The 5,625-nt window shown below is 35.2% G+C and overlaps 1 pseudogene; it reads right to left on the bottom strand.

Moving 5' to 3' along the window:
* Nucleotides 1–210: 210 nt before the first annotated feature.
* LOC122037273 lies at nucleotides 211–5,323 on the bottom strand (annotated as a pseudogene).
* Between the last annotated feature and the right edge of the window lie 302 nt (nucleotides 5,324–5,625).

Below are 5,625 nucleotides of genomic sequence, written 5' to 3'. Positions count from 1 at the left end.
TCAATCAAATTTAAAGATGTAAAAATTTTAAATGATCAAATAAGTTTATATTGAGAGTTTGGTAATATATAAATGAATCATTTAAACCAAACCCAATTTCAATTTTAGTTCATTTTATATTTAATTTAATTTGACTCAATTATCTCAGTAAACAAACTTAAACAGCATAAACTTGTCTCAAAACAGAGAATTCAAGTTACTCTGTGTGAGTCATGGAAGTGTGAGAAGTCCAACAATGCTGCATAGAAAAGCAATCGCAGAAGCCAAAGCGAAGGCAGGCATGTTCCCCTTCCCAAACAAAGCATCCCATGGGCCTGCTCCAAGAGCAACGATCACCTACAGAATCGAAGCATGCAGCAATGAGTTAGCAAAAGGCCTGTACAGTTCAAAACTTACTACAAAGCTAAATGACAAAATTGTAAGTTCAGATAAATAGTTTGAACTAAAACAACATAAGAAACACACCTGAGGAATAACGATTGAATTGTTCAAAATTCCAGCGCAAAGTCCTGCGAAGGATGGTGAAAAAAATTGTAAGTGGATGGTGAAAATTAATATATAGTTAGTATTGGAGTGTATACTAAAAGCCTAGCTTTTACATAAATATTTATAAGAATCATATTGGTCAAGTGTCTACATTTATATATACTAAATGTAGATGTTCAATTAATTTATATTGTAGATAATATAGTGTGTGGTGTCACACACAGAAGATTGTGTTATCGGTTCTTTATAAATTATAAACAGTAGCTCACGACTAAGATGGAAAGGAACAAACCATTGGAATAGTCGTAGTGTAATTAGGCATTAGTTTATATTGACTAATAAATTAGACTAGCACACTTTAAGTGTATTGAGCAGGACCATTTAAGGTAAGTTCTTTTTATACTAATTTAATAAAAGAACTAGACCTTAGTTATTATGGAAGTGTGTGCTCTTAATCATAATATAATAACAAGCACATATATTTAATATTTATTTCTTTGACTTATCAAAGGGTGAGATTTATTTCGATAAATCAAAATGCCCGATAAGTTGGGAAATGATGTTACTTATAGTGTGACTTGTTGATTATAAAAAGAAACTGTGTCCTAGTAATCTAGGTTGATAATGTCCCCAAGAGGAGCTCATAAAGATTGTCATGTTAAACCCTGCAGGTGGACTTAGTCCGACATGATGATAAGGTTGAGTGGTACTACTCTTGGACTAAGATATTAATCAAATGAGTTGTCAGTAACTCACTTAATTAGTGGACATTCGACATCTTAAACACAAGGAGACTAACACACTCATAATAAGGAGCCCAAAAATGTAATTTGGGATTGGTGCGGTAGTTTAATAATAATTCTTTAGTGGTATGAATTATTATTGATGAAGTTAAGTTGTGTGTTCGGGGCGAACACGGGAAGCTTAATTTCATCGGGAGACCAAAATCAATTCCTCCTCTCGGTCCCTATTGTAGCCTCTTGTATATAGAGATTTATAACCACCACATACCCACCTTCTCACCCATCCTAATGGGGCCGGCCAAGCTAGCTTGGAACCCAAGCTAGGGCCGACCAAGACCAAGTGGATGAGCTAAGTTGGTGGCTGGCCAAAGCTTAGGTCCCAAGTTTAGATGGCCGACCACTAGAAAATTAAAAGGATTTTTTATTAAAATTATTTCTTATGTGGATATCATGGTTTTAAAAGAGAGTTTAAAATTTAAATCTTTCCTTTTATAGCTTTCTACAAAAGATTAAGAAAAGATTTGAAATCTTTCCTTATTTGTAGATTGAAAGGAGTTTTTAATTTTGAAAAAACTTTCCTTTTTAACCATGTTCATGATTTAAAAGAAAGTTTAAAAATTAAATATTCTCTTTTATTAGTTTCTACAAAAGATTAAGAAAACATTTGATATCTTTCCTTATTTGTAGATTGAAAAGAGATTTTAATTTTTAGAGATAACTTTCCTTTTTGGAAATTATCCACGTGTTTAAAAGAAAGATTTTAATTTATAAAATTTCCTTTTTACTAACCAATCATGAAGGGACTAAAATTATTGAAATTTTTTATAAATTTCTGGAAACAAATTAGGAAGTTTTAATTCTTGTTTTAATTAAAACTTTCCTTGTTTTGGGGAGAAAGTGGCCGGCCATTGAAATTGAGAAAAGAAATTTGATTTTAATTAATTAAAATTTTCCTTTTCATGGCAAAAGAATTAAGGAAGTTATTATTTAAATTTTCTTATTTGCCAAGACCAAGGATTATAAAAGAGGGGGTAGAGGTGCCTTCATTAAAAACGACTCTATTCTTTTCTTCCTCTCTTTTCTTCCTTGGTGTGACCGGCCCTAAGGTCTCCTCTTCTTCTTCTTTTCTCTTCCTCCTTTGTGGCCGGCGACATCAACTTAAGGGAAGTCCATGGTGGCCGGTTCTAGCTAGGAGAAGAAGGAGAGAAAGAAGGCTTCATTTCTAGCATCCCTTGGAGCTTGGTGGTGGTGGCCGGGCCTTTACTTCTCATGGAGAATTAATGGTGGCCGAATCTAGCTTGGAGAAGAAGGAGCTTGGTGGTTCTCGTCTCGGAAAATCGTTGCCCACACAACGTCCGAGATAAGAAGAGGAATACGGTAGAAGATCAAGAGGTTACAACGGAAGGTATAATTAGTAATTAATTTCCGCATCATACTAGTTGTATTTCATTTGTATGAATTCCAAACACAAGAGGCATTAGATCTAGTTTTCGGATTTGTTTCGAAGATGTGTTTCTGTTTGTTTTATTTTTTGAATTTGTGATTCGATTGTTCTTTTTGGTTAACCTAGAGTTATTTAAGGAAATTAAATATTAGCTTTCCTTAAAAGGCTTTGTCCAGGAGGTGGTGGTTGCTCCCATATCCAAGAAGGCCATGTGCCTCGCCATGCAGTCCTGGAAGCCAATTTTGGAAAAAAAATATTTAATGAAATTAATAACATAGGTGGATTTGAATCAATAGTGTTAAGTTCCGCTTGCGATTCAAATCTAAACCATTAAGAACAGATAAGTTAAATTTGGAATCAATGATGTTAAGTTCCGTCTGCGATTCCTAATTTAACTTCTAAAGAACATAATAGGTTATTTAAGGAAAGGTTCGACAGTTGTACAAAAAAAATTTATACTGTGAACTGGTACGTTTTCCTAGGACTAACCAACAGTTAGTGATTTCAACTGACCTTGGCCACCTTTCACATTAGCCGTTAATTGTGCTGTTACAGCAAAAGGAACACTGTATACAACCTATATAGCGACAAAGAATGATAAGAAATCAACATAATTTATCGTTTAAAAAACATGTGATAGGTAAGAAAATGTGATACTCACAGCTAGTGGAAAACCGAGAATTGTAAATAAAGCCAAAGCAATAATTCTAATGGTTGGATCTACAGTAAGTCTCGTTTGTGTTGAAAAATGAAATTCTTTTGAGGACCAAATGCCTATAATGCAAATGGCAACCATGCAAACGAACATGGTCAAATTGCTGATCGCCCATACTATTTTTGTACCCAACTTTCGACACATTGGTGCGATCAAGAAAGATGATACGGCCAATACGACCTGACAATATGGAATCATATATCAGATAAGTTTTAGATGGATGCTATAAATTAAATAAAGAAATAGTTCCTTACAGAATTCAAGAGCAATCCGAGGGCGCCGTCTCTAACACCTCGATCGTAAGCATCACTTTGCTCATTGGTTCCTTTAGGATTGCCATAGTAGATTTCTCGACCCATCCAATCGGTATTGTACAGTATAAAGGGAAACCACGACAACTACATTGATAAAATGCAACATGATCAACACATCTATCGTATATATGCATATGTTATAATTGAGTTATAGCTTTAGTTAGTTATACCCAAGTCAGGGCAGTGACAAGAAGTACTGAACGCATTCCAGGAGGCAAATTCTTAAAGGCGCTGAAGACATCAAAAAAGCTTGTTTTTTGTTGATCTACACTCACAAATTTATTCAAGTCACATAGACGAATTTCTTTGGCGAGAAATAGAGTGACCGTCAAACTAATAAACAATAAAACCTGTTTCCAACAACAACAATTCATCAAAAGGTAAAGTAAATATACAAATTAAACTTCACGATATTTCATCAGGATTCAGGACCTACCTCTGCAACCAAAAATGCACCTTTCAGGTTTGCACAAGCTTCACAACATGCATGGGTCATCAAGAAAGGAAACCACCTTTAACAGAAATCACAAATTAGAAAATATTAGTTTTTGTATTATAGTATTGATTTGTTATGATAATTTGTTTAAGTAAGTAGACTCATGAAGTTTGTTTCAAACTTGTGCCAAATCCCGCTAGAACCAGATAAATATCCTAAGATATTTCCTATTGCCTTCCATGAGCCAAATATAGCATTTGCTGTGTTAGGTCCATGATGACCTATCACACATGTAGCTCAATTTAATTTGATACATATATTTTAGCATAAAATTTTATGAAAACATATAAACAAGTAAATATTACTTGAGAGATCGGCCATAAGTGCTCGAGCTGGACCCTGCAAATTAAAATTATAAATATTAATTATGTCAAATCGAACGATTTCATGTTGGAGTACTCTTAATATTAATTAGAAAGAAGCTAACTTACTTGAACTGCATTATTAGAAAAATCTAATAGCCAAAATCCTAAACAATAGACTACTGTTGCATGCCATCGAGGACCATGATAAACACTGCGTTAATCAATTAGCATATCAAGTTAACCAAAATTAAGTTGTAAATATAATGTTAAAGTATGAAAATTATAAAAAAAATCACCTGCAATGTTCCTTCGTATCACCCAGTGCATGCCCAATATCCGACGAAAATCCTACTACAATCACCTAAAACATCAACATGAATATTAAATCTTAGTAATTAATTACCATCATTATCAAATCTTAGTTGCTTAATAGCTAGGTTGCTCACAGCGATGGATATCAATATGCATTCAACAAATATGAAAGGCCTTCTCCTTCCAAATCGCGATTGGCACCTATCACTCCACAGGCCTATAATAGGTTGCACCTACACAAAATTACTTTAATTACAATGAGTCCAGCTCATATCGAGAATTTATTTGAAAAGATAATTACCACAAAACCTGTAACAGGACCACAAAGCCATATTATGGAAGATAGAGCATGGGATAGCCCTAGTGTCTGTCCAAAACAGATGCAGAGTTGGGGATCGATCATTCACAAAGGTATACAAGTCATAGCGATCAGTTGTTAAACCTGGACATAGGGCGTGAGCAAGGAAAGCTGCAACGCCCAGCCATATTGCACCCCGCCAGCCACCATACAAGCAAAGACAAGCCTCGCCAAGCTGATGTGTTTCTCCGCCACCGCCGGGGGCCCATCGCCATTGGCTTCTACGGCATGCACTGCAATCTCCAACTCGCGGCCTTGCCTACTCGCTTCGCCCTGTCCGACCCCGGCCATCTTCAAACTTCGCTTGCGTAAGGCGAGATATACTTGTATAGCACGGGAACGGGAATACTGGCAGTGCTGGCCAACTTTTATCTACCAAAACTGTAATTAGTAATTAGTAATTCACGATACAAGCATAGATATACTCAACATCCAACAATTATACAGCCAAA

Source organism: Zingiber officinale, unplaced genomic scaffold, assembly GCF_018446385.1.
Source record: "Zingiber officinale cultivar Zhangliang unplaced genomic scaffold, Zo_v1.1 ctg249, whole genome shotgun sequence".
NCBI classification, from domain to species: domain Eukaryota; kingdom Viridiplantae; phylum Streptophyta; class Magnoliopsida; order Zingiberales; family Zingiberaceae; genus Zingiber; species Zingiber officinale.
This window is presented reverse-complemented; position numbering and strand designations above follow the sequence as displayed.